This window comes from Oryzias latipes, chromosome 12 (assembly GCF_053564925.1).
Source record: "Oryzias latipes strain Hd-rR chromosome 12, Olatipes_Hd-rR_3.1".
Classification (NCBI taxonomy): Eukaryota; Metazoa; Chordata; class Actinopteri; order Beloniformes; family Adrianichthyidae; genus Oryzias; species Oryzias latipes.
In genome coordinates, this window is record NC_136248.1 from 6,627,989 (window position 1) to 6,647,146 (window position 19,158).

General features: G+C 53.3%; 1 long non-coding RNA gene across 1 annotated transcript; it reads right to left on the reverse strand.

Moving 5' to 3' along the window:
• Positions 1–8,043: 8,043 nt before the first annotated feature.
• Positions 8,044–18,116, reverse strand: LOC144996606 (uncharacterized). Its single transcript, XR_013659515.1, has 3 exons — positions 16,133–18,116; positions 10,867–15,150; positions 8,044–8,185 (listed from the first exon to the last, which is right to left on the reverse strand). It is a non-coding gene; the product is annotated as an uncharacterized LOC144996606 (long non-coding RNA).
• Positions 18,117–19,158: the final 1,042 nt, after the last annotated feature.

Genomic DNA, 19,158 nt, shown 5'->3' on the forward strand with positions numbered 1-19,158 from the left:
TTCAAGACAAACATGGAATAAATAACTTCTTGGAATATCAGCAACTTAAATCAATTATTACTAAAAAGTTTAAATACAGAGACAACGATTTAAAACCACCAGATGTAGTTACCACTCTGATTAATTTCTCAATGAATAAAACTCTCTCCAAAATATACAAACTTTTATGTAATTTAGATAATAATATTTCACTTCCAACAACAAAATGGGATGCGGATTTGAGCATCAGCACAGATGGAAGCTTCTGGTCAGAACTTTGTCTAAACAACTTTAAACTGACAAAAAGTCCAAATCTGCAGCTAATCCATTTCAAAACTCTTCACAGAATTTACTACACTGGATGTTCAAGATGGGTCTCAGCAACTCAGACATTTGTCAGCACTGTGACAGTAATCTACCCGACAGTTACATGCACTTACTGTGGTTTTGCACGCCTGTCCAGGCTCTCTGCCAGCAGGTATGTGCCGATCTATCAGTCTGGCTTAAAGTTTCAATCACGGCTTCACCGTCACTTTGTGTGCTTGGTGACATGAGTGCCATCGATGTAGAAGGAGGATTAGGCTCTATCATTTTCATAACTCTTTGTATTGCTAAAAAACTATTTTAATAAATTGGAAAAACAAGAAAAATATAAATATAAGTCAACACAGAAATCTGCTGCTTGATCATATCAGCTTGGAAAAAATGACAGCCCAAAGTTCAAGTAACTTTGAAAGAATTCAGTCTCTCTGGTCTCCCATAGCTAACTCCATGACTTAGGGGGTGGGGGGGCCTTGTCGTCGCTGCTCATTGCCCTTCTGCCGTGGTTCGGGGTGGGGGTCGGGGCCTCCGGTGCCTAGCGGGGGGTAGTGGGGGCTCCGTTGGTCGGGGGGTCGGGTCCGGTGCCTGGGTGGGGCCTCTCTCTCTGTGTGGGGTGGGTGGTGCTGGGCCTCGGGTGTCGGTCTCCGGGGGTGGGGCCCCTGGGCTGGGTGGGCCTGGCCCCTTTGCTGGGGGGGGGGGGCTGGGGGACAGCTGTTTGACCACCGGGGGACAGTCTACCAGCTGTCCCCAACTTACCCCCTTCCTCATATAACCTCATATTAGGGTGGGGGGGTGGGGGGTTTAGCCTGCGATTCACCTTGGGGGGGGGCTACTTGGCAGTGGCCCCCCTCCTATGATTGCCGTATGGAGTGGGCCCCCCCTCTTTCAGTTTTATTTGCACCTTAGACATGGAGGGTCCTTGGTAGGGTGGGTGCTTGGACATCACTGCCAGCAAGCAGCAGATGTCCTCCTAGCACCCTACCCGCCAATTTTAACCGCACCTTAGACATTTAAGGGCCCCTTGGTGGGGAGGGTGAGGGGACATCACTGTGAGTAATCAGGAGATGTCCCCTTAGTGCCCTACCCGCCAATTTTAACTGCACCCCCCTTAGTACACACACCCCTACCCCCTCAATGCATACATTCCAACATAAACACACACACATGCACACACACACCCTCTCAAACACACATACACGCACACACATTTTGCAAGGAAGGTGGGACCTAGGACCATCTGTCCCCTGCCCCTTCCCTGGTGGGGGGTGCGGGCCCCTTGGCAACGGCGGCCGTGTCCCCTGGGTGCCGGCTTCCTGGGCCCGGCGGTGCTCTCTCCGCGTGGTGGGGGGGTTCACATTACACCTGAGCCGGGGGTGTTCGTTTCCCTGGGGGGTGGGTACTGGTCCTTGCCCCTGAGCGCTGGGCCCCGCCAAATTTCCTACTGTGGCCGAGCCTGGTCGGGCCATATTTACAACACCCCTTGTGGGCCCCCTTTTTTCCCCGGGGTTCCCCCCTCCTGGGCGGGGACGGCGGGCCCCTGCCTTGCTCCTCCCTGGACCAACCGTGGATCGGGTGGGTGGCTGCCTGGAGTGCGGAGCGGGTCTCCCTTGGGGGGTCCTGGCTCATACTTGGGGTTGGGGCGGGGGGATGCCCGGAACTCCTGGGTGGTGAAGGGGTGCTCGTCTGGGGCTGTGGGCGTCCTTCTCCGGTGGGGCCCTGCGTTGGGCTCTCCTGGCGCGGCGGCAGGGGCTGCTCTCCTGGTTGGGCTGGGGCCGCGCTCTCTTTCCCTCCCCACCTCCCTGCTCTCTGGCTCTGGGGGCCTCGCGGCGGTCCTGCTGGCCCTGTCCTGGATGGCGGTCTTGGTCGCCCGGGGGGCGGTTGTTCCCTGCCTGTTCCCGTGTGGCGTTGGGGGGATTCCGGCTGCCGCTGCTGCTGCGGCGGGGGTCTTGGGGTGGGGATGGCTGGGCACTCTCCCTCCTTCTTTTCACGTTCCACCATCCATTTTAGAAGAACATAAACACTCACCTGAGCACAGGTGTTAGATCACCTTTGCACTAACAGTTTGCATGATTGAATGACTGAAATATTTTACACTAGTTGGTTTTAAGGCATAAGTATGCGTGTGAACACTATCTGTTTTGTGTGCATGTCGACATGTGGACATTTTTGCAGCTAACAGGTGTGTTGATAACATTTGAGTGTGTGTGTGGACAGGCCCCGCCCTTTTTTTACTACATTTGAACCTTACCGTAATGATAAACAACCAGTAAACTTGTTGCTTTATGCTGCTTCATGGTCTTATCCCCCCTCCCCTCCTATTATCACCCTCCTACCCCCCTCTCTCTCTAACATCCCTCCCTTTTCTTCCCTTCTTTCCTTTTCCGTCCGGTCCAACACCCAAGATTTTCAAACATGGTTGAAATTAATAAAGTTTGGCCTCAATTACAAAAGGGGTTTATTCAGACATACCTCTGGTTTGTATGAAGATTAATAACCCCTATTGTTAAAGTAAAATATGTCCAACACAAGAGGCCCTCAGCTCTCATCTGCCTGCCCAGCTGTTGGACAGGACAAGTTAAAAAAAAAAAATTAAAACAGTTTGATGTGTGATCGTTTTGGTTTCAAGACATTTAACACTTTACAAGACTCATTGTGCGCTGAGGCGCTGTCCCTTTAACCCAATGCATCATGGGAGAAGTAGTGTGAAAATTACCATTAAAGGACATATGTCCTTTAATGGTAATTAATGGTAAGAATATCAGTTTTTTACATTATTTCGTTCTGTTAACTATATTATTTATGAGGATGAATTGCACAACATGCCAATATTGCAAAACATATTTCACTTTTCTTTTTGCAAATATGTGTTCATTTGAATTTCTGTTGTAATTTTCGTTTGATTTTTTTGTTTGTTTCACTGCTGATCGATCAAACGGGTGTTCGTGTAGGCTGTTAATCGTAAGACTTGCTTTGTGAAGTCTTCATGTTATTTATGAGAGGCAGGATTGTCATTTTCACTTTCACGTGTTTCTTCCATCTGCCGACGGTGTCGCCGTTTCTCATTTCACCCGTTTTTGTGCGTACGCCTGGGTCAGAGCTTGTGTGAAGGGCCGCACCTTTTCCCGTCAAGTTTGCTTTTTATAAATATCAACTATTGCGTAGAGAGTGGCGTACGCCTTCTTTTGTGCGTATGCAACGTTTATAAATGAGGCCCGGGGTCTTCTTCGCCCACATTGACTCTTTATTGGGCCTATTTGGTTAGCCCATGAGGGCTCCTCATGTGGGACCCATGTAAGTTATACCACATGGGCCCTACATACAGTGGCCCAGTTACAGACCAGGTTTTCTTCGCCCACCTAGATCCTTTAGCGGGCCTATATGGTTAGCCCATGCGGGCTCCTCATGTGGGACCCATGTAAGTTATACCACATGGGCCCTACATACAGTGGCCCAGTTACAGACCAGGTTTTCTTCGCCCACATAGACCCTTTATTGGGCCTATTTGGTTAGCCCATGAGGGCTCCTCATGTGGGACCCATGTAAGTTATACCACATGGGTCCTACATACAGTGGCCCAGTTACAGACCAGGTCTTCTTTGCCCACCTAGATCCTTTAGCGGGCCTATATGGTTAGCCCATGAGGGCTCGTCATATGGGACCCATGTAAGTTATACCACATGGGTCCTACATACAGTGGCCCAGTTACAGACCAGGTCTTCTTCGCCCAAATAGACCCTTTATTGGGCCTATTTGGTTAGCCCATGAGGGCTCCTCATGTGGGACCCATGTAAGTTATACCACATGGGCCCTACATACAGTGGCCCAGTTACAGACCAGGTTTTCTTCGCCCGCATAGACCCTTTATTGGGCCTATTTGGTTAGCCCATGAGGGCTCCTCATGTGGGACCCATGTAAGTTATACCACATGGGTCCTACATACAGTGGCCCAGTTACAGACCAGGTCTTCTTTGCCCACCTAGATCCTGTAGCGGGCCAATATGGTTAGCCCATGAGGGCTCCACACATGGGACTCATGTGGGCCAAACCATATGGGTCCCACATACAGTGTCCCAGTTACAGACCAGGTCTTCTTTGCCCACCCGGGCTCTTTATCAGGCCTATATGGTTAGCCCATGAGGGCTCCTCATATGGGACCCATGTAAGTTATACCACATCGGCCCTACATTCAGTGGCCCAGTTACAGACCAGGTCTTCTTTGCCCACCCGGGCTCTTTATCAGGCCTATATGGTTAGCCCATGAGGGCTCCACACGTGGGACTCATGTAGGCCACACCATATGGGTCCCATATACAGTGTCCCAGTTACAGCCCAAGTCTTCATGGCCCAGATGCAACCCATATGGGCCTTACTTGGCTGACCTACATGGGTTCTAGCCAACATGGATCCTTTGTAGGGCCCTAACAGGTAACCCATGTGGGGGGCCAATGTGGGGCCAATGTAGGCAAAACCTAATGGGGTTTACCCAAAATAAAAAATAAAATAAAAATAAGTTTACCCAAAATAAACCCATGCCCAGTCAGTACCCACGTAGCCCACCTCTCTCCAAGTTGGGGCCCACGTGACATTGCTGGCTGGGATGTAGAATTTTCTTCACTGTTCCTCCTCAATGACAATGCTGGACACGGTATTCTCGAGAACAGGCACATTTTAATGTTTTCACTCCATGTAACTACATAACAGAGTTGTACAAATACCGTAAGACTTGACATTTACAGTTTCACCAAAAAATACATAACAAGTTAACTACCTCGTGGCTGCCTGTCACTTCGGAGGTCTTTGATAAATAACCAGCCTGTATTCAACTTTTCGCAGCTGGTTGACTCCTTTTCCAAGCTGCTTTTTTGCATGGATCTTGGTTCTAAGTCTATTATAATGTGAGAATAAACTCCTCAGCCCAACTTCAAATCATGCGAGTTCTCATGAACTCTCGCGTTATTAGCGTTATACACAACTATAACATTGTAATATAACAGTACTAAACAGCATAAAATCAAATAAAACACAATTTACACTTTTTAATAACACAATTTTCAACCAAAGGTATTTCTTCCTTTAAACCAAAAATGAACTAATTTTGTAACCTTTTCAGTGACACTTACAGTGCAGACAGACTCTTCTCTGAGCTTCATTGTTTTGTTCACTTGTGCCACGGTCTGATACCGGATTCTGTGGAAAGCTACACCGCTACCTTATTTTTGATAGAACTTAGCGACTTTTTGAGCTTAATTGGGACAAGGAAGTTAAGTCTTTAACCACTTCTGATTGGTCAGACTGATGATGTGATTAAGCCTTCAAGAATGATTGGCGGAAACAGTTAAAGGGGCGGGACTTTTCCTAAAACAGAGCTTAAACTGCAGCTAAATCGCTGTACCGTCATTCTTATCAAAATGTCTTTAATAGAATCAAATAAACACAAAGAAAAGATAATTTTGTGATCTTTCATATTCTTAACTACTCAGTGTTTTATTAGGACCTGTTTGGGTGAACAAAGCCGATTTCCTGGAGTTAGGAAATGTCTTTAGATCAGTGAATGAGGGCAATTTCCCACGGCACACTAGTGTACCGCAGCACACTGGTTGAAAAACACTGATATAACCTGTTGTTGGGGGTGTACTGCCCTGCCCGCCACTTTAAAATTTATAGAGTTATATATCTGCCACCACATTGCAGACAACATTTTTTAAGTTGCAACTGAAAATATAAAATATTTGCCTTTAAATTATTTTTTATTTTGCTTTCAAATGTTTTATTTTTGCTTTCAAAAACTCATTTTTGTTTTTTTTCAAATGCATTTTTTCAAATCTCGCTTTTTTCCTATCTTTTTAGAACTATTGAGTGTTTGTCCAAAGTAGGGGCACTCATTTTGCTATTTTCTCTTAATATTTAAACACTTATTGATTAAAATAAAACAAAAGTTCAGATACAAATTATTAAGTCTTACTTCTTGCTGGACGGACTGAGTTGGAGCTTGGATTTTTTTTCTGTTGCAGACATTTTGGTCGCTACAATGACATAAATAAATACAAAACTTGGTTTTATTTTAGCTGCTTTGCTGCTCTTTCTGGGTTTTACTCTGAAAGAAACGGGCCAGAATGGTTGAAAATGTCAGAACCCTTTTAGAACAGAACCGACACAAAGTCCATGTCTGCCTCCAAGCACCGTCAATATGAGACAGAGAAACCTGATTGGTTAGAATCTGGACCAATCAGCAGCTGTTTGAAGGCAGCTTTGTCATGCTAAACAGAAACTTTATGGAGTGAAATTTCTGCCACACCGTTACACACAAAACTTTCTAAGTTACAAATGAAAATGTTAAATATTTGCTTTTCAATAACTTTTAAATTTGCTTTCAATTTTTCATGCTTTCAAAAACTTTTTTGCATTCAAAACCTTTTTTTTTGCTTTCAAGAACGTTTTTTTTTGCGTTTGCAAAACACGTTTTTGCATGCATTGTGTCAAATCTCCCTTTTTTCTATCTTCGATTTTGCTGACTACTCTGAGCGCGACTTAGTGTGAAAAAACTGCCACTATTGCCCCGCCAAAATAGTTTTTGCATGCGTTGTGTGTCATCTCACTTTTTACTTATCTTTGATTTAGCTTCGTTGAGTTTCAGTTTTACGTTCATTATTGAAAAAAAAAACTATTCTAGGACTAAACTCTTGCTTCTTCCTTTAGCCACAGTGAAAGCCGCCCTCCCCAGGTAGAAAAGCCCCTCTCCGCCTGCTGCGCCTAGTTCTTCAAGGGGTGAACCTCAGCACAGGCTCCCTTAACCCTTGTGCTATCCTTGGCACTTTAACATTGGGAGTTGGGTCATCCAGACCCACTAGACAGTGCTCTGAACCTTTTTTCTTCAATGATTTGTGATCTTCACTGCATGGTTTCCATGGATTACATGAAATCTTTCCACCTTTATCCATCTTTGTCATGGTAGGAATAACACGTCAATGCAAGGGTGGGGTCATCTAAGATAGCACAAGGGTTAAAAGCAAAAAAGATCAAATCTCAACCTGAGCTTGTGGTTTTTCCTTTGGCCGCAGTGGATGCTGCCCTCCCCAGGCAGAAGAGCCCCTCTCGGCCTGCTGCGCCCGGACCTTCCAGGGGGGGCCACATTAGAGGCTTCCGTCCCAATCAAGAAAACCTATTCTTGACCTGAGCTTATGCGTCTTCCTGGGGCCATTGTGTCCAGCAAACAACAAACGTTGTCTGCAGGGAGATGAGTGCATGGAATGACGTGGGTTTGACTCATCTCCTGCATACAGCAAATGCTGTAAGCGGGGAGGATGAGTGGCTGGGGTGGCACGGTTTTGACTCATCTCCCGCAAACAGCAGATTTGGACCATTACTAAACGACCTTGGGAACGATTTCAGAAACCTGGTTTTCGGAAAGCGAGAAGCTCCAGGAATCGGCAGGGGAGCGACTCGGGTCACTCCGGCCGTACTTTGAAAGCTCAGAAGCTGCCTTGGGACGTGCCACTGTGGCGCTGACCCCTCCGCACATGCGACCGACCGACTGGCACACTCTACCTGCCCTCGGAGAGCCACCGCTGGCCCCGGCTTCACGCCGGCTGTCCAACGGAGGGCCACTCTGGCCTGCAGGTGCATTGCTCAAGCCCAGAGACCTTCCCAGTGAAGAAGAAGAGCTATTCTTGGCTGCGGCTTGTGGGGGCCACCCACCCCAGGCAGATTAGCCCATCTCGTCCAGCTGCGCCTGGTTTTTCCAGGGGGGACCACAAAAGAGGCTTCCGTCCCAATCGAGAAAAGCTATTTTCGGCCTGAGCGTGTGTTTGGCCACAGTGGAAGCTGCCCTCCCCAGGCAGAGGAGCCCATACGGCCTGCTGAACCTGGTTCTTCAAGGGGGGGGCCACTACAAAGACTTCCACCCCAATGACGAAAAGCTTTTCTGGGCCAAAGTTGAGGCCGCCCTCCCCAGGCAGAAGTGCCACTCTTGGGCTGTTGCGCCGGCCCCTTCCAGGGGGGCAACAGCAGAGGCTTCTACCTGGCCACCCCTCCCCAGGTAGAAGAGCTCCCATCCCTTCAAGGGGGGGGTGCACAGCAGAGACTCCCTTCATATTGAAAAAAAAAACTTCTCTGGGCCTAATTTTGGCTTCATCCTTTGGTCATCATGCAGACCACCCTCCCCAGGCAGATTAACCCCCCTCGGCCTGCTCTGCCCGGTTCTTCAAGGGGGGGGCCACAACAAAGACTTCCATTCCAATGACGAAAAGCTTTTCTGGGCCACAGTGGAGGCCGCCCTTCTCAGGCAGAAGTGCCCCTCTCGGGCTATTGCGCCCGCCCCTTCCAGGGGGGCCACAGCAGAGGCTTCTACCTGGCCACTCTCCCCAGGTAGAAGAGCTCCCAGCCTTTTCAAGGGGGGGGGGGGGGGGGCAGAGCAGAGACTCCCTTCATATTAAAAAAAAATAGATAAAAACTTCTCTGGGCCTAATTTGGGCTTCATCCTTTGGTCATCATGCAGACCGCCCTCCCCAGGCAGATTAACCCCCCTCGGCCTGCTCTGCCCGGTTCTTCAAGGGGGGGCCACAACAAATACTTCCATTCCAATGACGAAAAGCTTTTCTGGGCCACAGTGGCGGCCGCCCTTTCTCAGGCAGAAATGCCTCCCTGGGGCTATTGTGCCCGCCCCTTCCAGGGGGGCCACAGCAGAGGCTTCTACCTGGCCACTCTCCCCAGGTAGAAGAGCTCCCAGCCTTTCCGGGGGGGGGTGGGGGCAGAGCAGAGACTCCCTTCATATTGAAAAAAAAAAAAAAAAAACTTCTCTGGGCCTAATTTGGGCTTCATCCTTTGGCCATCATGCAGACCACCCTCCCCAGGCAGATTAGCCTCCCTCAGTCTGCAGTGCCCGGTTCTTCAAGGGGGGGCCGCAACAAAGACTTCCATTCCAATGACGAAAAGCTTTTCTGGGCCACAGTGGATGCCGCCCATCCCAGGCAGAAGTGCCCCTCTCGGGCTATTGCGCCCGCCCCTTCCAGGGGGGCCACAGTAGAAGCTTCTACCTGGCCACCCTCCCCAGGTAGAAGAGCTCCCAGCCCTTCAAGGGGGGGTGCACAGCACAGACTCCCTTCATATTGATAAAAAATTATATCTGCGCCGAATTCGGGCTTCATCATTTGACCAATCTGCACACAACCCTCCCCAGGCAGATAAGCCCCTCGCGGCCTGCTCTGCCCGGTTCTTCAAGGGGGGGGCCACAACAAAGACTTCCATTCCAATGACGAAAAGCTTTTCTGGGCCACAGTGGAGGCCGCCCTTCTCAGGCAGAAGTGCCCCTCTCGGGCTATTGCGCCCGCCCCTTCCAGGGGGGCCACAGCAGAGGCTTCTACCTGGCCACTCTCCCCAGGTAGAAGAGCTCCCAGCCTTTTCAAGGGGGGGGGGGGGGGGGGCAGAGCAGAGACTCCCTTCATATTAAAAAAAAATAGATAAAAACTTCTCTGGGCCTAATTTGGGCTTCATCCTTTGGTCATCATGCAGACCGCCCTCCCCAGGCAGATTAACCCCCCTCGGCCTGCTCTGCCCGGTTCTTCAAGGGGGGGCCACAACAAATACTTCCATTCCAATGACGAAAAGCTTTTCTGGGCCACAGTGGCGGCCGCCCTTTCTCAGGCAGAAATGCCTCCCTGGGGCTATTGTGCCCGCCCCTTCCAGGGGGGCCACAGCAGAGGCTTCTACCTGGCCACTCTCCCCAGGTAGAAGAGCTCCCAGCCTTTCCGGGGGGGGGTGGGGGCAGAGCAGAGACTCCCTTCATATTGAAAAAAAAAAAAAAAAAACTTCTCTGGGCCTAATTTGGGCTTCATCCTTTGGCCATCATGCAGACCACCCTCCCCAGGCAGATTAGCCTCCCTCAGTCTGCAGTGCCCGGTTCTTCAAGGGGGGGCCGCAACAAAGACTTCCATTCCAATGACGAAAAGCTTTTCTGGGCCACAGTGGATGCCGCCCATCCCAGGCAGAAGTGCCCCTCTCGGGCTATTGCGCCCGCCCCTTCCAGGGGGGCCACAGTAGAAGCTTCTACCTGGCCACCCTCCCCAGGTAGAAGAGCTCCCAGCCCTTCAAGGGGGGGTGCACAGCACAGACTCCCTTCATATTGATAAAAAATTATATCTGCGCCGAATTCGGGCTTCATCATTTGACCAATCTGCACACAACCCTCCCCAGGCAGATAAGCCCCTCGCGGCCTGCAGTGCCCGATTCTTCAAGGGGGGGGCCACAACAAAGACTTCCATTCCAATGACGAAAAGCTTTTCTGGGCCACAGTGGATGCCGCCCATCCCAGGCAGAAGTGCCCCTCTCGGGCTATTGCGCCCGGCCTTTCCAGGGGGGCCACAGTAGAAGCTTCTACCTGGCCACCCTCCCCAGGTAGAAGAGCTCCAAGCCCTTCCATGGGGGGCAGAGCAGAGACTCCCTTCATATTGATAAAAAATTATCTCTGCGCCGAATTCGGGCTTCATCCTTTGACCAATCTGCAGACCACCCTCCCCAGGCAGATAAGCCCCTCGCGGCCTACAGTGCCCGATTCTTCAAGGGGGGGGGCACAACAAAGACTTCCATTCCAATGACGAAAAGCTTTTCTGGGCCAAAGTTGAGGCCGCCCATCCCAGGCAGAAATGCCCCTCTCGGGCTATTGCGCCCACCCCTTCCAGGGGGGCCACAGCAGAGGCTTCTACCTGGCCACTCTCCCCAGGTAGAAGAGCTCCCAGCCCTTCCATGGGGGGCACAGCAGAGACTCCCTTCATGTTGAAAGAAAAAAAAAAATCTTCTCTGGGCCTAATTTGGGCTTCATCCTTTGACCATCATGCAGACCACCCTCCCCAGGCAGATAAGCCCCACGCGGCCTACTGTGCCCGGTTCTTCAAGGGGGGGCCGCACAGCAGAGGCTACCGTCCCAATCAAGAAAAGCTTTTTGCGGCCTGAGCTTGTGCTTCTCCCATTGGCCGCAGTGGAGGCTGCCCTCTCCAGATAGAAGAGCCCCTCTCTGCCAGCTGCGCTCAGTTCTTCAAGGGGGGGCCACAACAAAGAATTCCATTCCAATGACGAAAAGTTTTTCTGGGCCACAGTGGAAGCCGCCCTTCTCAGGCAGAATTTCCCCTCTCGGGCTATTGTGCCCGCCCCTTCCAGGGGGGCCACAGCGGAGGCTTCTACCTGGCCACCCTCCCCAGGGGAGGGGGGGGGGGGGGCAGTGACCTCCTTCATATTGAAAAAAAAAAAAAAAACTTCTCTGGGCCTAATTTGGGCTTCATCCTTTGGTCATCATGCAGACCACCCTCCCCAGGCAGATAAGCCCCACTCTGCCTGCTGCGCTCAGTTCTTCAAGGGGGGGCCACAACAAAGACTTCCATCCCAATGACGAAAAGCTTTTCTGGGCCACAGTGGAGGCCGCCCTTCTCAGGCAGAAGTGCCCCTCTCGGGCTATTGCTCCCACCCCTTCACGGGGAGGCCACTGCAGAGGCTTCTACCTGGCCACCCTCCCCAGGGGAGGGGGGGGGTGGGGGGCAGAGACCTCCTTCATATTGAAAAAAAAAAAAAAAAACTTTTCTGGGCCTAATTTGGGCTTCATCCTTTGGCCATCATGCAGACCACCCTCCCCAGGCAGATTAGCCTCCCTCAGTCTGCAGTGCCCGGTTCTTCAAGGGGGGGCCGCAACAAAGACTTCCATTCCAATGACGAAAAGCTTTTCTGGGCCACAGTGGATGCCGCCCATCCCAGGCAGAAGTGCCCCTCTCAGGCTATTGCGCCCGCCCCTTCCAGGGGGGCCACAGCAGAGGCGTCTACCTGGCCACCCTCCCCAGGTAGAAGAGCTCCCAGCACTTCCATGGGGGGCACAGCAGAGACTCCCTTCATGTTGAAAAAAAATAAAAAACTTCTCTGGGCCGAATTTGGGCTTCATCCTTTGGTCATCATTCAGACCACCCTCCCCAGGCAGATTAACCCCCCTCAGCCTGCAGTGCCCGGTTCTTCAAGGGGGGGGCCAAAGCAAAGACTTCCATTCCAATGACGAAAAGCTTTTCTGGGCCACAGTGGATGCCGCCCATCCCAGGCAGAAGTGCCCCTCTCAGGCTATTGCGCCCGCCCCTTCCAGGGGGGCCACAACAGAGGCTTCTACCTGGCCACTCTCGCCAGGTAGAAGAGCTCCCAGCCCTTCCATGGGGGGCACAGCAGAGACTCCCTTCATATTGATAAAAAATTATCTCTGCGCCGAATTCGGGCTTCATCCTTTGACCAATCTGCAGACCACCCTCCCCAGGCAGATTAACCCCCCTCGGCCTGCTGTGCCCGCCCCTTCAAGGGGGGGCCACAACAAAGACTTCCATCCCAATGACGAAAAGCTTTTCTGGGCCACAGTGGAGGTCGCCCTCCCCAGGCAGAAGTGCCCCTCTCGGGCTATTGCGCCCGCCCCTTCCAGGGGGGCCACAGCAGAGGCTTCAACCTGGCCACTCTCCCCAGGTAGAAGGGCTCCCAGCCTTTCCAGGGGGGTTGGGGGGCAGAGCAGAGACTCCCTTCATATTGAAAAAAAAAAAAAAATCTTCTCTGGGCCTAATTTTGGCTTCAGTCTTTGGCCATCATGCAGACCACCCTCCCCAGGCAGATAAAGCCCCACGCGGCCTACTGTGCCCGGTTCTTCAAGGGGGGGCCGCACAGCAGAGGCTACTCTCCCAATCAAGAAAAGCTTTTTGCGGCCTGAGCTTGTGCTTGTGCTTGTGCAAGAAAGACTTCCATTCCAATGACGAAAAGCTTTTCTGGCCACAGTTGAGGCTGCCCTCCCCAGGCAGAAGTGCTCCTCTCCACCTGCTGCACCTTGTTCTTCAAGGGGGGGGCCACACAGCAGAGGGTCCCATCCCTGTCAAGAAAAGCTTTTTTCGGCCTGAGCTTGTGCTTCTTCCATTGGCCGAAGTGGAGGCTGCCCTCCCCAGGTAGAAGAGTCCCTCTCTGCCTGCTGCGCCTTGTCCTTCAAGGGGGGGCCACACAGCAGAGGCTCCCTTCCCAATCAAGAAAAGCTTTTTTCGGCCAGAGCTTGTGTTTCTTCCATTGGCCTCAGTGGAGGCTGCCCTCCCCAGGCAGTAGTGCCCCTCTCGGGCTATTGCGCCCGCCCCTTGCATGGGGGGCAAGAGCAGAGACTTCTACCTGGCCACCCTCCCCAGGTAGAAGGGCTCCTCTCTGCCTGCAGTGCCTTGTTCTTCAAGGGGGGGCCACACAGAAAAAGGCTCTCGTCCCAATCAAGAAAAGCTTTTAGCGGCCTGAGCTTGTGCTTCTTCCATTGGCCACAGTGGAGGCCGCCCTCCCCAGGCAGAAGTGCCCCTCTCGGGCTATTACGCCCGCCCCTTCAAGGGGGGGCCACAACAAAGACTTCCATCCCAATGACGAAAAGCTTTTCTGGGCCACAGTGGAGGCCGCCCTTCCCAGGAAGAAGTGCCCCCCTCGGCCTGCAGTGCCCGGTTTTTCAAGGGGGGGCCACAGCAGAGGCTTCAACCTGGCCACCCACCCCAGGTAGAAAGGCCCCTCTCTGCCTGCTGCGCCTTGTTCTTCAAGGGGGTGCCACATAGCAGAGGCTCCCGTCCCAATCAGGAAAAGCTCTACCTCTTCTACCTGGCCACTCTCCCCAGGTAGAAGAGCTCCCAGCCCTTCTAGGGGGGGGCACCGCAGAGACTCCCTTCATATTGATAAAAAAACATCCCTGGGCCGAATTTGGGTTTCATCCGCTGAGTATCATTCAGACCACCCTCCCCAGGCAGATAAGCCCCTCGCAGCCTGCAGTGCTTGGTGCTTCCAGGGGGGGTGCACAGCAGAAACTCCCTTCATATTGAAAAGAAAAACTTCTCTGGGCCTAATTTAGGTTTCATCCTTTGGCCACAGTGGAGCCCCCCCCCCCCCCCCCCCCCCAGGCAGAGGAGCCCCTTTGAGGCTGCCCTTCCAGGGGGGGCCACAACAGAGGCCCATTTAAAAGCAAAAAAGAGCTTTTCTCAACTTGAGCTTGAGGTTTTTCCTTTGGCCGAAGTGGAGGCTTCCCTCCCCAGGAAGAAGAGCCCCTCTCAGGGTGCTGCCCCCGGCCCTTCCAGGGGGGGCCACATTAGAGGCTTCCGTCCCAATCAAGAAAACCTATTCTTGACCTGAGCTTATGCGTCTTCCTGGGGCCATTGTGTCCAGCAAACAACAAACGTTGTCTGCAGGGAGATGAGTGCATGGAATGACGTGGGTTTGACTCATCTCCTGCATACAGCAAATGCTGTAAGCGGGGAGGATGAGTGGCTGGGGTGGCACGGTTTTGACTCATCTCCCGCAAACAGCAGATTTGGACCATTACTAAACGACCTTGGGAACGATTTCAGAAACCTGGTTTTCGGAAAGCGAGAAGCTCCAGGAATCGGCAGGGGAGCGACTCGGGTCACTCCGGCCGTACTTTGAAAGCTCAGAAGCTGCCTTGGGACGTGCCACTGTGGCGCTGACCCCTCCGCACATGCGACCGACCGACTGGCACACTCTACCTGCCCTCGGAGAGCCACCGCTGGCCCCGGCTTCACGCCGGCTGTCCAACGGAGGGCCACTCCAGCCTGCAGGTGCATTGCTCAAGCCCAGAGACCTTCCCAGTGAAGAAGAAGAGCTATTCTTGGCTGCGGCTTGTGGGGGCCACCCACCCCAGGCAGATTAGCCCATCTCGTCCAGCTGCGCCTGGTTTTTCCAGGGGGGACCACAAAAGAGGCTTCCGTCCCAATCGAGAAAAGCTATTTTCGGCCTGAGCGTGTGTTTGGCCACAGTGGAAGCTGCCCTCCCCAGGCAGAGGAGCCCATACGGCCTGCTGAACCTGGTTCTTCAAGGGGGGGGCCACTACAAAGACTTCCACCCCAATGACGAAAAGCTTTTCTGGGCCAAAGTTGAGGCCGCCCTCCCCAGGCAGAAGTGCCACTCTTGGGCTGTTGCGCCGGCCCCTTCCAGGGGGGCAACAGCAGAGGCTTCTACCTGGCCACCCCTCCCCAGGTAGAAGAGCTCCCATCCCTTCAAGGGGGGGGTGCACAGCAGAGACTCCCTTCATATTGAAAAAAAAAACTTCTCTGGGCCTAATTTTGGCTTCATCCTTTGGCCATCATGCAGACCACCCTCCCCAGGCAGATTAGCCTCCCTCAGTCTGCAGTGCCCGGTTCTTCAAGGGGGGGCCGCAACAAAGACTTCCATTCCAATGACGAAAAGCTTTTCTGGGCCACAGTGGATGCCGCCCATCCCAGGCAGAAGTGCCCCTCTCGGGCTATTGCGCCCGCCCCTTCCAGGGGGGCCACAGTAGAAGCTTCTACCTGGCCACCCTCCCCAGGTAGAAGAGCTCCCAGCCCTTCAAGGGGGGGTGCACAGCACAGACTCCCTTCATATTGATAAAAAATTATATCTGCGCCGAATTCGGGCTTCATCATTTGACCAATCTGCACACAACCCTCCCCAGGCAGATAAGCCCCTCGCGGCCTGCAGTGCCCGATTCTTCAAGGGGGGGGCCACAACAAAGACTTCCATTCCAATGACGAAAAGCTTTTCTGGGCCACAGTGGATGCCGCCCATCCCAGGCAGAAGTGCCCCTCTCGGGCTATTGCGCCCGGCCTTTCCAGGGGGGCCACAGTAGAAGCTTCTACCTGGCCACCCTCCCCAGGTAGAAGAGCTCCAAGCCCTTCCATGGGGGGCAGAGCAGAGACTCCCTTCATATTGATAAAAAATTATCTCTGCGCCGAATTCGGGCTTCATCCTTTGACCAATCTGCAGACCACCCTCCCCAGGCAGATAAGCCCCTCACGGCCTACAGTGCCCGATTCTTCAAGGGGGGGGGCACAACAAAGACTTCCATTCCAATGACGAAAAGCTTTTCTGGGCCAAAGTTGAGGCCGCCCATCCCAGGCAGAAATGCCCCTCTCGGGCTATTGCGCCCACCCCTTCCAGGGGGGCCACAGCAGAGGCTTCTACCTGGCCACTCTCCCCAGGTAGAAGAGCTCCCAGCCCTTCCATGGGGGGCACAGCAGAGACTCCCTTCATGTTGAAAGAAAAAAAAAAATCTTCTCTGGGCCTAATTTGGGCTTCATCCTTTGACCATCATGCAGACCACCCTCCCCAGGCAGATAAGCCCCACGCGGCCTACTGTGCCCGGTTCTTCAAGGGGGGGCCGCACAGCAGAGGCTACCGTCCCAATCAAGAAAAGCTTTTTGCGGCCTGAGCTTGTGCTTCTCCCATTGGCCGCAGTGGAGGCTGCCCTCTCCAGATAGAAGAGCCCCTCTCTGCCAGCTGCGCTCAGTTCTTCAAGGGGGGGCCACAACAAAGAATTCCATTCCAATGACGAAAAGTTTTTCTGGGCCACAGTGGAAGCCGCCCTTCTCAGGCAGAATTTCCCCTCTCGGGCTATTGTGCCCGCCCCTTCCAGGGGGGCCACAGCGGAGGCTTCTACCTGGCCACCCTCCCCAGGGGGGGGGGGGGGGGGGGGCAGTGACCTCCTTCATATTGAAAAAAAAAAAAAAAAACTTCTCTGGGCCTAATTTGGGCTTCATCCTTTGGTCATCATGCAGACCACCCTCCCCAGGCAGATAAGCCCCACTCTGCCTGCTGCGCTCAGTTCTTCAAGGGGGGGCCACAACAAAGACTTCCATTCCAATGACGAAAAGCTTTTCTGGGCCACAGTGGAGGCCGCCCATCCCAGGCAGAAGTGCCCCTCTCGGGCTATTGCTCCCACCCCTTCACGGGGAGGCAACTGCAGAGGCTTCTACCTGGCCACCTTCCCCAGGTAGAAGAGCTCCCAGCACTTCCATGGGGGGCACAGCAGAGACTTCCTTCATGTTGAAAAAAAAAAAAAAACTTCTCTGGGCCGAATTTGGGCTTCATCCTTTGGTCATCATTCAGACCACCCTCCCCAGGCAGATTAACCCCCCTCAGCCTGCAGTGCCCGGTTCTTCAAGGGGGGGGGCCAAAGCAAAGACTTCCATTCCAATGACGAAAAGCTTTTCTGGGCCACAGTGGATGCCGCCCATCGCAGGCAGAAGTGCCCCTCTCAGGCTATTGCGCCCGCCCCTTCCAGGGGGGCCACAACAGAGGCTTCTACCTGGCCACTCTCGCCAGGTAGAAGAGCTCCCAGCCCTTCCATGGGGGGCACAGCAGAGACTCCCTTCATATTGATAAAAAATTATCTCTGCGCCGAATTCGGGCTTCATCCTTTGACCAATCTGCAGACCACCCTCCCCAGGCAGATTAACCCCCCTCGGCCTGCTGTGCCCGCCCCTTCAAGGGGGGGCCACAACAAAGACTTCCATCCCAATGACGAAAAGCTTTTCTGGGCCACAGTGGAGGTCGCCCTCCCCAGGCAGAAGTGCCCCTCTCGGGCTATTGCGCCCGCCCCTTCCAGGGGGGCCACAGCAGAGGCTTCAACCTGGCCACTCTCCCCAGGTAGAAGGGCTCCCAGCCTTTCCAGGGGGGGTGGGGGGGCAGAGAAGAGACTCCCCTCATGTTGAAAGAAAAAAAAATCTTCTCTGCGCCTAATTTGGGCTTCATCCTTTGGTCATCATGCAGACCACCCTCCCCAGGCAGATAAGCCCCACTCTGCCTGCTGCGCTCAGTTCTTCAAGGGGGGGCCACAACAAAGACTTCCATCCCAATGACGAAAAGCTTTTCTGGGCCACAGTGGAGGCCGCCCTTCTCAGGCAGAAGTGCCCCTCTCGGGCTATTGCTCCCACCCCTTCACGGGGAGGCCACTGCAGAGGCTTCTACCTGGCCACCCTCCCCAGGGGAGGGGGGGGGGGGGGGCAGAGACCTCCTTCATATTGAAAAAAAAAAAAAAAAACTTCTCTGGGCCTAATTTGGGCTTCATCCTTTGGCCATCATGCAGACCACCCTCCCCAGGCAGATTAGCCTCCCTCAGTCTGCAGTGCCCGGTTCTTCAAGGGGGGGGCCACAACAAAGACTTCCATTCCAATGACGAAAAGCTTTTCTGGGCCACAGTGGATGCCGCCCATCCCAGGCAGAAGTGCCCCTCTCAGGCTATTGCGCCCGCCCCTTCCAGAGGGGCCACTGCAGAGGCTTCTACCTGGCCACCCTCCCCAGGGGGGGGGGGGGGGGGGGCAGAGACTCCCTTCATATTGAAAAAAAAAAAAAAAAAACTTCTCTGGGCCTAATTTGGGCTTCATCCTTTGGCCATCATGCAGACCACCCTCCCCAGGCAGATTAGCCTCCCTCAGTCTGCAGTGCCCGGTTCTTCAAGGGGGGGGCCACAACAAATACTTCCATTCCAATGATGAAAAGCTTTTCTGGGCCACAGTGGATGCCGCCCATCCCAGGAAGAAGTTGCCCTCCCGGGCTATTGCGCCCACCCCTTCCAGGGGGGCCACAGCAGAGGCTTCTATCTGGCCACCCTCCCCAGGTAGAAGAGCTCCCAGCCCTTCCATGGGGGGCACAGCAGAGACTCCCTTCATGTTGAAAGAAAAAAAAAAATCTTCTCTGGGCCTAATTTGGGCTTCATCCTTTGGTCATCATGCAGACCACCCTCCCCAGGCAGATAAGCCCCACTCTGCCTGCTGCGCTCAGTTCTTCAAGGGGGGGCCACAACAAAGACTTCCATCCCAATGACGAAAAGCTTTTCTGGGCCACAGTGGAGGCCGCCCTTCTCAGGCAGAAGTGCCCCTCTCGGGCTATTGCTCCCACCCCTTCACGGGGAGGGCACTGCAGAGGCTTCTACCTGGCCACCCTCCCCAGGTAGAAGAGCTCCCAGCCCTTCCATGGGGGGCACAGCAGAGACTCCCTTCATGTTGAAAGAAAAAAAAAAATCTTCTCTGGGCCTAATTTGGGCTTCATCCTTTGGTCATCATGCAGACCACCCTCCCC